Raw genomic sequence first — 17,501 nt, 5'->3', positions numbered from 1 at the left:
GGAAGGACCTTATCTTTATGCTTGTGATCAGTGAAGTGCCTGCATGCTGGTGCTATTCAAATATAATAGTAACTGTCTCCGGGTTTTGCTCCCCAGCTCTTATTAGCAATTATTCTCAGATCTGTATGACCTAACAAAATATGGCTGCTTTATTTCCTTATCCCTCTGCTACCGCATGCACCCGTACACTCTTCTCAGCCTACCCCACCTGGCATATTCTTACTCCTGAGGAAGTCTCGCCACCACACACAGAGTAATTTCATTTGCATTAAGTTGTATTTTTTTCCTTTAAAAGCTCCTCTTCCTTTTCTTCCTCCTCCCCCTTCAGAAACAGTAGTGCTGATCGGGAAGCAGAGCCATTTCTGCCAAGTTAGCTTTTAAATAACATTCAATGGAAAGGGAGGAAAAGCCTACCCAACTTTTATTTGTAAAAAGGGAATATTGTAAAATAAATATAATCCACACAAAAAACTCAACCTGATGCAGTGTTAAAGTTAATTAAATCCCATGGCCTAGGGGAAGTGTGGAGTTAAGCATAAGGTTATTTCTTTTCATTGTGCTTTTTATTAAAATATGGTTGCATCTTTAAATGAATTTAAGTTGTTTGTCAAATACAATGCAAACTGGAGTTTTCTTCAAACCTGGTTTGTTCTGTAGACTTCACTGAGATTTAAAAATCAATTCAAATTTGATATGAACGATACTATAACTTAGCCTATGTAAAATTCAATAAGAAAACCCTGTTTGTGGTATTTGACAATCTTATAGTGACAAAAAGAAAAGCCATATTTTCAATTATGAACACAAGGGGGAGCAGACGAATGTAGAACTGTCGTCCTTAAGTAAACATACCTGACTTTTTGAAGGCTTGGTTTTGCAACCTTAATGTTGCTTTAATGTTAGGTGTTGGTCTTGTTTGTCTGGATTGTCCTTGTGGGGGAGTGTGAAGCTTCCTGAAGGTACCCAGGGCTATCAGGCCTCTCACTACCACCTGCCCTTTGTGTGAGAAAGCCTGGTTTGTGCCTGCCAGGGGGTCAACTCCCCATTTCCATCTGCCACAAGCAACATAAGCACTCCTCTCTCAGCCTCACAGGCCCCAATGTCTTTCTACAGGTTTGTGATGGGAAAACTCCAACTCTCAAGCTTTCAAAGTGTCTCCCTGGAGCGTCCAGTGACAATCCACAGGACACTCAGTGTTCATACATCCACTGCTTTCAAAGAAACCGTACACCCCAGCTTACCAGTTCCACTTCACTTCATCACTCTTAGAAGTGTTTATAGTGAAATCAGGTATCTGTTTATTTAACAAAACAGATTCAAGTGATAGTAAGTAGAATTATTGGAAACAAATGGTTACACATTCTAGAGGCTTGATTTAATTAACTGACTGTATCATGTCTTGTAGAGTAACTCTCTCCTCCTTCTTCTTTTCCCCCTCCCCACCATCCCACCTCAAAGCCTTGCAGTGCTTTATGGCCACCTTTGGCTGTGACCCTCCTTTTATGACAGACTTGCTTCCTAGGTGAAGGATTCAGTATTTCCTTACACTCCAAGATATACCAGTCCCATCTTTTGTCTTTATTCAATAATGGGACACTCCCTCCTATTAGTTACATCTGGTAGATTTTTCTCTCCTGTAGCAATCCTTATATCACAATCTCCTATTCAGCTTGTGACTCAGCATGCAAATGTCCATCCATTGTGAGGCACACAATACACAAATGGCCAGACAGGGAAATAGGTGTCAGTTACTTTCTGGTGATCTGCCTGAAGTCCAAGACCTTAGGAACATATTTTTTTTCTATATAGCTATAACACTCCTTAAATATTATCTACACACACACATTTCACAATGAGTGTCAACCAGAGAGGGCTGCTGGCTTTCAGTAGAGACCTTACATGCCACTCTTCAGTGTACTATTGATACATATGTCTGACTCAGGTGATCCCTGCAAACCCCTGTGAACCCACTGAGCCCTCTGCCTGTTGGCACTAAGGGTCCCTTGGTCACAGGAAAGAAAGTTTAAAAAAACAGAGAACAAAAATTGTCGGTGAAGCACATGAACTTTTGCTCATTGCCTCCATAACCCAGCCACCTTTGAGGGTTTTTTGAATATTTGGCTCAGGCCTTGACTAAGGCCTCCCAAATCCAACTGCCCAGTCAAAACTGAAATCACTTCAGCCTCAGAGGTTATATATTTATCAAAAGCTGAAGTTGCTTCATGACACTTTCAACCAGTCTAACTTTACGTAAGTTGATAGTTAGAAACAACAAGGCATTCATGACTTTAAAATTACCAGGTCCGTTTTCTCCTTATTTGGCTGGCTGCTTAGATCTCAATGAAACATACCCACACACTTCATGCTCTGCTCATTGTAAGATTCTGTTTGGGTCCCTTTGGCACATGTCAGCTGAGACCAACTGTGGAAAATTTCATTTAAAAGGTATGAGTTTAAAAAAGCCACAACTGAAACAGAACCGCAATGCGAGCAGCCCCTAAAACAGCCACATTGCAGGGGCTTAACACCACTAACTTCTCTGTGCAGACACATTAATGCTACTGAAAAGCTAGCCCTTGGCGGTTGGCCATATCCTGGGCTGGCAGACAACTTAACTTTCAGTCTTGGGGTTTTGTGCCCAGAAAAGGATTATCTCATAAACAAAGAATACCCTCAAGTTTTGTTCCTTAATCAATTGAAAATCATAAATTCAAGAACAAAAATTCAGTCACATGATAGGTCCGATCTTGCCACAAAAAGAGGATAGGTAACTCAAAAGACAATGATCTATAAGCCCCTCACCAGACCTGCACCAATTATATAAAGAATTCTTAAACCTTTTACTTCATTCAAAATTTAATTATATTCAGACAAAAGGGGAGGCTGATATTCGTAATGTTCAACAGCTGGAGAACTAAAAGAGACTAGGAACTTTGTTCAATTAGAAAAGCAGGATTTTTTGAAGTGCCTACATTTCATCTTTCTCTGTCATATTTTTACAGCTCAGTCTGATTTCCTAGGTCTATTTTGTATTGCAATACTTCAATAGGGGAAAAAATATCAGACATGTAAACATTGATCAGAATGGAAACAAATATGGTGATGGGCACAGTATGAAATCCTAAATAAACAGAGGGAAAATGTGATTGTCTGGACTGACTGGATGGGACAGCATGGAAACTATAAGAGCTGTATGCTTTCCCAGCATCAGGTAATCTGGTCATGCCTCAGTTTCCCCACAGTGCATCAGTTTCCTTCTGGATGTATTTGTCTGGATAACACAGTACTCTTTCCAAACCAGGAATCCTCCACTCCAAGGCCTGGTCTACCTTTAAAACTTAGGTCAACATAGCTATGGTGCTCAGAGCTCTGAAAATTCCACAACCCTGAGTGCTATAGCTAGGCCAACCTAACCCCCAATGTAGACACAGCTAGGTCAATGGAAGAATGCTTCCATCAGCATAGCTACTGTCTCTCTCAGGGAGATCCTTTTACTGTAGTGATAGCCTACAGTGAGGGAAGGGAGTTTTCTATCTATGATGAAGTAACACTTTGCCAAAACTTTGCTGGCATTAATGTGGTTTTCCAATTCTTCTTTTTTACATAGAATCACTGAGATACTTAAAATGATGTTATTGCTGACAGAACAAAGGGGTAACATGTTGTGCTTGAAGTTCTGAGGTGGTAACACAGAAGCCTGTAATGACTAGAAGCCTTTTTTACTGGGAAAACTCAGGGACAGGATGACATGAAACAAAATGACACACAAATTGTCTAAAGAGCAACAAAAATTGTGTAAACTGAAGCTTACATATGCATAATGTATAGGTTTCCTAAACCCCACATGCTTGATGTGCTAAAAGCTTATTGGAGAAAAGTTAAGTAACAGAATGTGGCAATGTATAAAAATCCAAGTGCACAAGATCTAAATAGGCAAAAACTGGACCAGAAATGGAAGAAATGGGACTGAAGGACCAACCAGAAGAAGTGACAACCATCATGAAGTACAGAACTTCCCAGTGCCCAAGCATGTGGTAACTTGGGCCCTCTACCTATTCCATCTTGTGTCTGGATGCTGGAAGCTGGAGTGGACAGAATTATTTCTCAGGTGGTGGATCCAAAACTAAACCACATCTTCAGGCCGCAGATAGAAAAAGCAATTCATGAGTTCCTGGCTGCACAAAAGAAAGAGGAAACTGTGCCAGCTCTCCTATCAAAACCTGAGAATCAGGATCCTCCTGCTCCATCCCAAGATGCCTCTGTGTTCCTGGTACTAAAAACAGCTGCAGTTGCAAAATACAAGTTTGTTTAGATGTCTGACATAAATATGGTCAAATACTGTGAGTGACAATATTGTCTGAAATTGTATAAATAATGGCAAAAATTGTTTAAGCCTGCATTGGGTGGATGTGCGACTCAGCTTCCCACTTTACAACCCAACCCTGCACTCAACAGACTTTAAGCCTACTCCATTTCTCTTCTCTCACACCAAATACACTTTTTCCATAGCTCTAAACCTTACCCTTCATACCTAGGTTTGTGACCTTGTTGATGCAGGATCGAAATCAATAGCTTTCCTGCACTAACAAGTAATTTATGAGCTTGGTGAAACCTTGTTATGGGTTGAGTGAAAACCTCATTGAGGCTGATGGGTGTGAATACATCTGTCAGTTAATATAACTGTAAAATATATTAATCCTAGGTCCCCACCTAAGACAAAAGGGTTGTGTTTGGGCAGAAGGGCTTTTGACTGAGTAGTGATTGATTTAGGAAAGGGTGTGTCTGTGAAGGAGAGACAAAGTGCAAAACAGAACCAGAGAGGGACAGAAACAGGCTTGGAAGAAATCCAAGTGGAAACCTGTAAATGTTTCTAACTTCTTCCAGGGCTACTCCATGGCTTTTGTGTCTGGTGCTGGCTAAAGAGGCTTGGTAAGTGTAAGCCAAGACACTATCCCATATTTGGTTCCTCTTGTAAATAAACAAGATTGCATTAAAAAAAGAGACTCCATCAACATCCCCTAGACCCCAAACTTTAACTAGCTGCTTGAGTCAAAAAAGGCTAACAATACCTTCATCTCCTTCCTCTTCAGATCTCAAACAATTTGCTGCTTCTTGTGGTTCCTCCTTCTTCCTCAACTCTCTTAATAAAAAGCCTCCACTCAGATCATATCTTGCCTTAATCTTGCCAGAGTAAGCAAAAAAACTTGATTTATGAAGTCCTGACTTCCCACCATCCCTTACTGCCAGCCTGTATTTTGAGTTGAAATCAGAAACCGGCAATGCTGGCCATGTAAGCATCCATTAAGAGTGTTCCCTGCTACAGAGACTCAGACCTGCTCTGAGAGCAGGAAATGTATATGTGGGCCATTGCTAAATTTAAAAAAAAGAGGGCCTGCATTCTCAGGAGTGTCCCTATCTGTTAACCAGCTTGTTCATGCATTAATCAACCACTGAATAGGACTTCTCAGGTAGAGGCACAATATCACATTTTCTACAGAGTTTAATGAATAACCAATGCAGAGGTGAAAAACTGAGATAATGCTGTTGAGACTCTAGCAAATTATCCAAAAACCACACTCTGCAGAAATTTTTTTGGAACCCAGTGATCGTTAAGGGAACCCCCAGGATAAAATAAGAAATACTAGAGCCAAAATATGGAGCAACTGTGAATCTTTGCATCTTGCAAGAAGAAGTTTGCTGTTTTGCAGCTTTCCACTACCCAGTGAGAGCAGACAAAAGCAGTTTTTATCAGTTTACTGCAATACGGCAAACAGACCTCCAGATGTCTGTAAAGAGAGCTCCAATGGGAATGAGCGTGACTCTTACTTTTAAAATTGCAAATATTTGTAAAACTAAGTAGCCTTAGAAGCAGAATCAGTAAATGACACAGACAAAAGAAAACTGTCATTTGTTACCAGCATAGAATATAGTAAAACCAATTACAATTAAAAGTAATCTCTTTCTCTGATGCGTTTTAGATGTGATATTGAGAAGGGCACTCCACTGCATATTGTAATGTATTGTCTTGTTTTAATGTGTACCATGGCCTTCTGCTGGATATAATCAGAATTGCTTGACTGTTGTAAGATCTATAATGTTATCACGAAATAGTGTTATTCGTTTTGCTCAAGCAGTAGGATCCAGATCTTTTGGGAGAGATGGATATCAGGCCTAGATCCCTGGATATGTTTGAGGTGACATCCTGTGTTCTGGGGAAAATGCTGAAATCAAGTATAGTAAGTATACTTTCTATATTAAAAATGAAATGGAAAGTGGAAAGGTTTATCAGTAAGAATAGGAGATAAACAGTCAGATACCTGGGTCCTAATCTCATCTCCACCACTTAGGACAAATCCCATTCTGTGTGAATGAAATCCTGGTCCAACTGAAGTCAAGGAGAGTTTTTTCCATTGACTTCAACAGAGTCAGGATGTCACCCTATATCTCATATGTTCCACTTTTAATGTGGGGATATTAATTATTTACCTACTTCACCAGAGAATTAATTAAGTTTGTACAATAGTTTGAAGACACAAAGATCTACTAAAATACTATTAATTATTACTATATTACCACACAGAATTTATTATAATATATAATATATACATGATTTTGAGGGCTACCACAGTAGCAGAACTAGCTATCCAAAGTGCGGCTATCTTTAGTGTAAATGTTACATTTTAGAAATAACTTTTTTTTAAATGTTTATCCTTCTAAGATAACAGAATTCTAGTTCATCAATAAAAATCATCTTTGTTGACAAGGGGAACTAGAAGAGTGAAATAAGTCTCTTCCATATTCACCTTCTTTGTCATTGTAACTTTTGTCAGTAACTTTTGTCTTTGCTTACTGAACCTTGCTGGGTGGTTAAACATGTTACTTCCCTTTTATCTTCTGTAAGATGCACCTCTTCCAATAAGGTTACCAAGAATTATTTAGCTATCAGAATGAAGCTGGTAAACTGAACAAAAAATGGTGACATGGGATAATTCCCTTCACAATGTGTACAGACTTTTTGTTTTCAATATACAGTCTCTGGATACCTTTGCTACTCCTTAAAGGATCTGATCTGAAGCCCACTGAATTCAATGGAAAGTTCACCATTGACTTGATGGGCTTTGGTTCCAGTCCTGAAACAGTTTTGCACTCATTTGTAGGGCTGTTTCAAAACTTTCTGTTGAAAATGTTTTTTGATATTTATTCTGAATTCTATGGAAAACTGGAAGTCAAAGATTGAACACCTGAAAATCAAACTGAAATTTTGGCCAAAATCCATAAAATATCAATTTGGAAATGCCACTGTGGTGCCTCATGGGAATTGTGGTTTTGGTTATGCCCTCATTCTGCTCTACAGGCTAGGTTCTCTAGACATACTACATCTTCTATGATGCACCAGGAATGTCCATGACAGATTTTGGCTATATCTTTTCAGTTTTCAACGTTTCACCAAAAGTTAGAAATTTCTGTGGAAAACTTTTGACAAAAATGACTTATTTTAATCAAAAGTTTCCTCCAAAATATAACCCTTATTTTCTAGTCAGCTCAACTCAATAGCCATTATGACAATCAAGAAAATCTCAGTGCCACATTAATTGCTAATAGCATCTCCTCAGGAGGTATGCTGAGGGTTAAAAAGATACTTTCTGAAGCATTGGTTCACTAGGCACAAAGTTTAGTCTTGTATCCCTTTGATCCTTGTCCTGTACCTATATGGAAAGTCTGAAAATTCACAATATAGCTTGCAGGGATCTTGGATCAGAAATGTTGTAGCTGAAATGCACTGTAGAAAAATTTGTGGAATGACATCGATTGTAGTTTCCTGTTGCCTACAGCAAGGCAGAAGTGCTACCTATTTAAGTAGAATCTTTAAAAGGACACTGAAACATTACAATAATGAGTGAAATATAAATATCTAGAGAGAGATTAGAGAATTAAAATAGATTTATAGATGAGTAGATGGTCACTTCTAACCCTGAGATGACCAGGAGGCTACAACAGTGACTGTTAGCACAAACGTAGGATATGGTCTGTGTTATGAATGTTGCTAACAAGTAACATTAGTCACTTCTGTGATAATGTGATAAATACAGGTGAAGGCAACAACCTTTCCACATTTTCAGACACCTAGTGATTATTAGAAATTTGACAAAAAATGAAAGTAAATTAATGCAAAGGCATCCCCCAAGAAGACAAGACAGAGAAGCTGTAGGAAAGCCACTTTTCTGAAGGATAGTTAAAATATATAGGGAAAAGACAGTATGAAAGAAAAGAGCTGAAGAATTAAGAACAGTCAAAAATTAAATATAGGAGTGAAGCCCTGCAGTATCATGATACATGTCTAGGAAAAGATAGAATTATAAACATATCAAAATAGGTTCAAGACACTCAGGATCACCTGGAAAATATAGATATGCACAAATAGATGTATAGGAAATTGTATCTCATTTAAGAGGAAGGAGAAATTAGATTTGTATCCCTATCCAGATACCCACAAAACCACTACTTAGTGACTACTGAATTTGGTAGTGTAATTTAGATTACTGGAATATTTGTTAAAACATGGATAAAACAAAAAGGATAAGAAACAAAGAAATTGTTATTGGCAATAACCCGGGTGTCTATGGCTATAATTGAATCCCTCTGCTAATAAAGTTGTGTTCCATGCCAGATCGTGTCCATTTTTGACCAACTTTTGTAGAGTGTCTTTCAACTCGTTTCCTTTGGCAGACTGTTCTACAGTTTAAAAGAGGAATACTTTTTGTCTGATCTTCAGCCTAAGTTTTTCAACTCTGAATTTCATTTCATTACTCTTAGTTGTACCTTTATGGACAATACTAAACACTGTCTCCCTCTTCACTGCTTATACTCTTCAAATATTTGTAAGTATTTATAATGTTATACTGGAGCATGGGAAAACTTCACTGAAGCTGATGGATGTAATAGCTGCCCTGCATTCAAGATAAATATAAGAAGCAGCTAAGCAACTTTTTTGCTATAAGATCTCTAAAACCATAGGAGCCACTGCCCAAACACAGGCCACATGCAAGGCCACGCACAAGTGGACCTATGTTGGTGGAGGGCAGAATGCAAATGCAGAGGGCTGGGTATTGTTTGGTGGAGGGGTGTGTGTGTCTGTAAACCGAAGTACTCAGAGAACAGGCAGACAGAATCATAAAGAAAGCCACAAAGACAGCAAGAGAAGCACCTGGAGGGTGACCAGAGAGAGCCTTGCATAGAGTGCTGTCTGGAAAGAGGTTTGGAACTGTGAGCAAAGAAACTCTCTTGTTTAATTCCTTCTGTGTTCAGGATGTTCTTTGTAAATAAACAGGATTGCATTAAATAAATACTGGACTCCATCCGCAATTTCTCTTCCTAACAAACAACCCACAAGTTCCTGGATACTGGCTTACTACTCAGGTCCAAAGGTACAAATATCACTGAGGCTTTGTCTACACTGAAGGGAAAAGTCGATATAAGCTACGCAATTTGAGTTACATGAATAGCGGAATTCAAATTGACGTAGCTTAGATCTACTTACCACGGGGTCCATGCTATGCGACGTCGATGGGAGGCTCTCCCATCGACTTCCCTTACTCTTCTCCATCATGTGGCATACAGTAGTCGATGGGAGAGCAATTGGTGGTCAATTTAGTGGGTCTTCACTAGACTCGCTAAATCAAGTGCCGATGCATCGATCACCACAATGTCAATCCTCCGGTAAGTTTAGACAAGCCCTTAGTCATCACTTAGCCAAGTTATACAGATATAGTTCTTTCAGTATTGTCGCATAATTTAATCTCTCCAGCCTCTTAATCATCATTATTATCTAATTCTGTCCAATTTAGTATTTGGTGCAGATGTGCCTAGAGGTTAAGACAGTATTCTATCTGTGGTCACACTTCATGTAGTGCATGCATGTAATAACATAAGAGCATTCCAGGCTTGCACAACTAAACTGGCTGTTCAGTAAGAGCTATTTGCAGAGATGCTACAAATGCAGCTAGCATTCTAGCCAAGCGCACTCAGACTGGCTTCCTGGTGCCCCCTCCAACTGCCTTCCTGAAATGTGTCCTCCTCTCTCCAAATTCTATGCAGGATGCTACCATACCAATGCTGTGCACAGAGGGACTATCAGCTCCCTGGTCTGTGATATAGTGACTCTGCATATGCAATACAAAATCACCTTGGCCTTTCTCACCACAACATGGCACTAATGAACTCATTAGATTTGCTTTGCACAATCAGCCTTACATTTTATTCAGCATTTCTTTCTAGCTACAGTTGATGCACATAAAAATACACTTACTGTGATGCAGTATTTGCACTTTACCACAATTTCCTATTAAAAAATTTACTGTATTGAGATGGAGTATCACACCTTACAACGATAAATCACAAGGAAGAATATTGACTTTTTAAACATAAGTGCAGCAAACATCTCCTTCCCTGTAACTGTTTTTCGAAGTTCAGTGGGGAGTCCTTCCGTGGATCAGGCCCTTTATTATTTCTTTTATTTCCTATCTTGCCTTTTTTCCTTTTGGTTGCTTCCTTTGGATAATTTCTCGGATCTCACTCATGATTGAAACACCTCTCCAAGTAACATCTTCAATTTTAGGTCCAGATACTACACATCTTACTCATCCTGAGTACTATTTACACAGACATTTCTTCTGGATAGAACTGTATTAGGGCTTGGCTACACTTGCAGCTGTAGAGTGCTTTGGGTTAAATCAGCCTTCGGAGAGCACACCAGGGAAAGCGTTCCAGTCTGTCCACACTGGCAGCTGCAAAAGCACTGCCGTGGCCACATTTGCGGCACTTGCAGCGCCATTGGGAGCGATTTATGGGCAGCCATCCCACAGAGCACCTCTTCCCATTCTGGCGCTGTGGCTTGTGGGAAGGGAGAGTGGGGTGCAGGGCATTCTGGATCCTGTCCCAACGTCCCGTGATGCATCGCTTCACATCCCAGCAATCCCTGTGTTTCCATCCACATATGGTGCCATCTTTCAACCGTTTCTTTGTGGTGCACTCTGTCTTCCCTTTCGGTCTGCAGGAATGGAGCCCAAACTGCTGAGGAGGATGCTGATGAGTCTCGCCAGCACGTCACGTTTAGCATTCGAGCTACTCCTTGAGATCCAAAGTGACAGTGAGGAGTCCGACGAGGATATTGAGTTGCGTAACGCATACAACACGAAACTGCTTGTCTCATTCACGGACATGCTCTCCACAGTAGAACACAGCTTTTGGGCTCAGGAAACAAGCACTGAGTGGTGGGATCACATCATTCTGCAAGTCTGGGATGACAAGCAGTGGCTGCAGAACTTTCGGATGAGAAAAGCCACTTTCATGGGATTGTGTGCTGAACTCACCCCCATCCTGCGGCGCAAGGACACGAGATTGAGAGCTGCCCTGCTGGTGGAGAAGCAGGTGGCTATAGCAATATGGAAGCTGGCAACTCCAGACAGCTACCAATCGGTCGCTAACCAGTTTGGAGCGGGAAAGTCAACCGTTGGAATTGTGTTCATGCAAGTTTGCAGGGCCATTACTGCTACTCAGAATGAGCTAAGTTTGCAGATTCGGGCCCTTAATAAACATGCATTCACCTTCCAATCACTGACAATGCTGAATACAACTGCACTTCACACAAATCAGTGTGGCTTTGTACTGGACCCACCCCTGCAACTTCACACATTCCCATTTATCATTTAGGATAGTTCTTTCAGGTACTTTCCCCCCTGGATATGAGTGTTCCTATCTAAGAAGATATGAATTCATTTTTCAAGAATTCATAAGACACTATCAAATCTCTTACTAAAATACTTATGTGTTCCATCTACCATGTTCCTTCATCCACTGATTTGGCAACACTGCAGTGTCCTAGAGCCTGATCTCCAGCCTGAGCCCAGCAGTCTACACAGCAATGAAACAGGCTCACAGGGCTTAGGCTGTGGGACTAAGTTGGCTGGCACGGGTCAGCCACAGGTTTTTCTCTGCTGTGTAGACATACCCAAAGGGGCCAAATTTGGACTTACTATAAGATGTCGTCTTTGTTCAGAGCTGGATAGGCACAAATATAGAGTTTTTCTGGAATGATTTGTTCTTTAAAAACATTTCCTGGTTCCATTATCCTCCAGATGTTTATATTTCTATTTTCTATATCTTCTATTTTACTGGAAATTAGATTTACCTGACAGTTGCAAGGGTCAATCTTTCTCTTTTTTAAAGACTGATACCAAATTTACTTTTTCAATTCCTTTGGCACTTGCACTTTTCTCTGTGCCTTTTAAAAAAATAATTGTCATTGTTGGAGTGAATTCATCAGCCAATTTCCTTTGCACTTGGAGATGCAAATCACTCAGACTCCTGATTTTTATTTTGAATTAATCCAAAGTTTATGTTACTTTTTTATCCAGTTATACTTGTAAAAGCCTTCCTTGTCTTCTGATTGTTTTTACCTCTCTATTAGGGGTAAAACTTATTCCTTAAGTCTCTACCTCCTTTCAAGGGACATAGTCAATGGAAGTCCCAACATTTGGGATGGACAGAACATTGTAGTTGTTAATCCTGCATTGTCATTAGAAAACATAATCCCAACTACACATACAAAATGGTGGGTCTAAATTAACTGTTACAACTCAAAAAAGAGATCTTGGAGTCAGGGCTGGCCTTACCATGAGGCGAACTGAGGCGGCTGCCTCAGGTGCCAGACAGTGGGGGGCCGCCACTAGGACCCAGAGTGTAGAAAATTGTGTCTGCTGCTGATGCATATGTATTCTCTCTGTTCTAGATGCACAGAGATGGTGGAGTGCTGTGCTGGAGGAAGGAGGGCACAAGAGGCATAACAGGCAGGGAGGAGAAAAGGTGAGAGGGAATAACAGAAAGCAGCAGGAGCTGCAGGGAGAGAGAGGAGGAGGAGCCTCTTATATACCTCGCTAGCACCCCCAGGAGCCTGGATTGATTAAATTAATTAATTAAATTAATTAATTAAAACCAGCTTCTCAGGGAGCTTCCTGTTTCCTGCTGCTTCCCTGATCCCACTTGAGGAGAAAAGGCAGTCAACTGCAGTATTAGGAGCCAGTTAGGCCCTTAAGATGCTGATATCTCCCCTCACTCAGGCCCTGCTACCAGCCTGCTTATTTGTCCCCTTCAACCGAGTGTTGAGAGCCACTATAGCTGGCACAGAGCAGTCATGAGTGAAAGAAGAAAACCCCCCTCTGGGGCAGCATTCAGAAAAAGAAAGCAAAGGAAGCTTTTCTATCTAAGCAGGAAGGAGCTCTCCTGAGATACATAGACAAAAATGTTCACGGTGAGCCTTCCGGCCCCAGTGAAGATATGAGTGGTGAGGAGATACCTGATCTTCCAGTTAGTCAGAGTGGAGGTGACCTCTCATCTACTGCAGCATCCATATCTCCATCTCAAATGGATGTAACCATGCACATTCCTTAAGAAAAGTGTAGATGAGAGAAGAGTGTGGTGGAGGCGCAAGAAATAGCTGCTGCTGAGTTTAGTTCCTTAAGTCTAGATGATCCAGGATGTGGACCCACTTGAACAGTAGCCTGTGGGACTTCCCTGTACTGCATGGGCCACAGCAAGTGGAAAACTTCATGTTCCCCAAAGACAATGAAAATAGAAGTGTCCATCCAACACATTACTGGCGTGAAATCCCCAATGGTGACAAAGCGGAGAGGCCATGGCTTATGTACTCAAAAACCCAGAATGCTGCATACTGTTTTTGTTGCAAACTCTTCCAGTCTAATGTTCCAGCCATATTGGGTTCTACAGGAACAAAGGGCTGGAAGAATCTGGCATGCCATGAAAAGGCAGCAAATCACCAGAGAGCATTTCATAGGTGGAAAGAGCTTGAGATGAGACTAAGGTTAAAGGCCACCATAGATGATCAGCATCAAGAGAAGATTGTATCAGAGTCTCTTTACTTGCAAAATATTCTGAAAAGGCTCATTGCCATTGTGAGAATGCTTGCTACCCAAAACCTAGCACTCCATGGCACTTCAGATCAGCTGTAAATGCCAAACTATGGAAACTTCCTTAAAATTGTGAAGCTGATGGCTGAGTTTGATGCTATACTCCAGGAGCATCGAAGAAGAATCACCTCCCAAGAAATGTACACACACTACTACCATGGAAAAACAATTCAAAATGAGATCATATAGTTACTGGCAACAAAAGTTAAACAGAAGATTGTGGCAGATCTGAAGTCAGCAAGATATTACTCTGTTATTCTGGACTGCATACCTGACATCAGCATACGGAAGAAATGACTTTAATGATGCGTTTTGTAACAACAACAGAACCTAGTGAAAATGTCCCTGCAATGGTGACTGTCAGAACGCAATTTGTAGAATTTATTGACATTGGTGATACTACAGGAGCTGGTATGACAAATGTGCAACAGCTGACATGAGAGGTCAGGGCTACGATAATGGCGCCAACATGAGAGGAAAGAACAGAGGAGTGCAGACACGGATCCGAGAGTTAAACCCTTGAGAGTTAAACCCTTGAGATTTTTTTGTGCCATGCAGTTCTCATTCATTGAACTTGGTGGTCAGTGATGCAGCATCAGCTTCTAGTGAGGCTGCTGAATTTTTTAATGTAATTCAAAGCATCTATGTATTTTTCTCTGCATCAACTCATCGATGGCAAATTTTGAAGCAACATCTGGGAACATCCTCTCTGACACTGAAACCACTGAGTGCCACACAATGGGAAAGTTGAGTGGAGGCGATAAAGCCTATCAAACACCAAATTGGGAAGAGAGATGATGCCATAGTTGCCACTATGGAGGATAATGCTATGACAGGAACTGATCGTGGGAGAACAGTGGCAGAGGGAAATGGAATCACCAGAATCATACATAACTTCAAATTTCTGTGTGGCTTAGTGTTGTGGCATGACATACTGTTTGAAATAAATGCTGTAAGCAAGAGACTCCAAGGTGTTGACCTTGATAAATCTGGAGCAATGGAACAACTGGACAAAGCAAAGTCATACCTACAGTCTTACTGGTCAGATGAGGGATTTCAAAACGTTCTGAAGAGTGCACAGAAGTTGGCAGAGGAACTTCACACTGAAGCTATTTTACCACACATTCAAGAATACAAGTCACCGAAGAAGAAAAAGACATTTTGATTACGAGGCACGGGATAATCCCATAAGAGACCCCAAACAACAATTCAAAGTTGAGTTCTTTAACCAGGTGCTAGATTGTGCAATACAGTCAGTTGAAGAACATTTCATACAGCTCAAGGAACACAGCAGTATATTTGGTATATTGTAAGATATTCCAAAACTCCTTACTATACCTGAAGAAAACCTATACCAGCAATGCAGGGCACTAGAGACAGTGTTGACACATGATGACATGCGCAATATTGATGCGAGTGATTTAGGTGATGAACTGAAAGCCCTTTTAAGATACATTTCAGCAGGATTGACTCCAAAGGCTGTTTTGGAATATATGTGCACAAGTAAGATGACCACCCTCTTTCCAAATGCTTTTGTTGCTCTGTGCATACTTCTAACACTTCCTGTAACAGTTGCCAGTGGCTGCAAAGGGCACCTGAAAATTTGGGACACCACTGGGTCTTAGTGTCCACCCTTCCAGCTCTTCCTATGACTGTTCTGACCCTTCATGCAGGCTCCCAGAGCTGGCTGCTTCAGCCTGGTGACTCTTACTCCAGATCTAGTAACTTAAAAGTGAAAAAGCACAGTATCTCCAAGCTGAAGTTAATAAAAACACATCTACGCTCCACAATGACACAGGAGACGCTGGTCGGCCTTGCAACCATCTCAATAGAACATGAGCTGACCCAGACTGTGGACCTTCAGGAAGCAGTTCAAATCTTTGAACCAAGAAGGCACGGAAAGCACCACTTTGATTATTCAAACAGATAAAAATGCCAGTGTTTACTATGCAGACAAGAAAAGTTACATTTGCTGTTCAGGCATTTGAAAGTTAAGTGTTAAAAATTTTGAACAAGGCATTTTAAGTTGTTAGTTCCCCTTTACTGGGGTAGGTAGCAGAGCAGTACCATGAGAGGAGTAGAACAGGAAGAAGGCAGAATTGAGACCTTTCAAAGTTTTGGCCCAAGTGAGGGGGCATGGGGGGCGTCATATGAGCTCCCCGCCTCAGGTACCAAAATGTTGTGGGCCAGCCCTGTTTGGAGTCAATGTGGGTAGTTCTCTGCAAACAGATGCTCAATGTGCAGCAGCAGTCAAAAAAGTTAACAGAATGTTAGGAACCATTAGAAAATGGATAAATAATGAAATAAAATATCATAGTGCCCCTATATAAATCCATGGTACACTTGCAGCTTAAATACTGTGTGCAGTTCTGGTTGCCCCATCTCAAAAAAGATATACTGGGGGTATGGAACAGCTTCTATATGAGGAGAGCTTAAAAAGACTGTAACTGTTCATCTTAGAAAAGAGGAGACTAAGGGGAGATATGCTAGAGGTCTATAAAATCATGACTGGTATGGAGAGAGTGAATAGCGAAGTATTATTTACCTCTTCACATAACACAAGAACCAGGGGTCACTCAATGAAATTAATAGGCAGCAGGTTTAAAACAAACAAAAGGAACTACTTCTTCATACAACATACAGTCAACCTGTGAAACTAATTGTGAGGGGAAGTCATGAAGGACAAAACTATCACTGGAGTAAAAAAAAGAATCAGATAAATTCATAGAGGATATATCCATCAACGGCTATTAACCAGGATGGTCATGGATGCAACCCCATGAGCTCAGAGTCCCTAAACCTCCTATTGCCAGAAGCTGGGACTGGACAACAAGGGATGGATCTCTCAATAATTGCCCTGTTCTATTCATTCCCTCTGAAGCATCCGGCACTGGCCACAGTTATAAGACAGGACACAGAGCCAGATGGACCGTTTGCCTTACTGGGTCAGATCATTCATATGTTCAACTTTTCTTCTGGTACTCAGTAGCTATTGATAGTTCAATTTTAAATGCCACTCTTGACACAAAATCTGGGTGAGGGGTTACATTTAAGCACTTTCAAAAGTAAAATGTCTTTTACTCTTGAAAACTATAGTTTTGGGTTCAATTTTTAGGTACAGAGCTCTATCTGCCTCACAAGCTAGCACAGTCTTTGACCGTAGACAGTTCCTGATGCTTCAGAACAATTTTTAAAAAAAGACATCATGCACAATTATCTAATAACTTTCTCCTGTGGGAAGATTTTTCTTAATCCCTATCTGTCAGTGGTTGAGTTATGAGTTATGTCTGGAAGAATGAGGGTTTATAGCCCTTCTAATAGAAATTTTTTTTTTTAATGTCATGTCATGTAACTGAATTTTCCCTTTAGCCATACAAATGTCTCTACCCTTTTTGAATCCTACTTAGCTCTTGGGCTCAGTGATATAAAGTGGCAATAAGTTCCACAGTTTAGTAGGGATATACAACTGACCACCTAACCAGGATGGTGTCAGTGACTGTAAAATGCTCAGGGAGATTA

The sequence above is a fragment of the Caretta caretta genome, chromosome 3, assembly GCF_965140235.1.
Source record: "Caretta caretta isolate rCarCar2 chromosome 3, rCarCar1.hap1, whole genome shotgun sequence".
NCBI lineage: Eukaryota > Metazoa > Chordata > Testudines > Cheloniidae > Caretta > Caretta caretta.
This window is presented reverse-complemented; position numbering follows the sequence as displayed.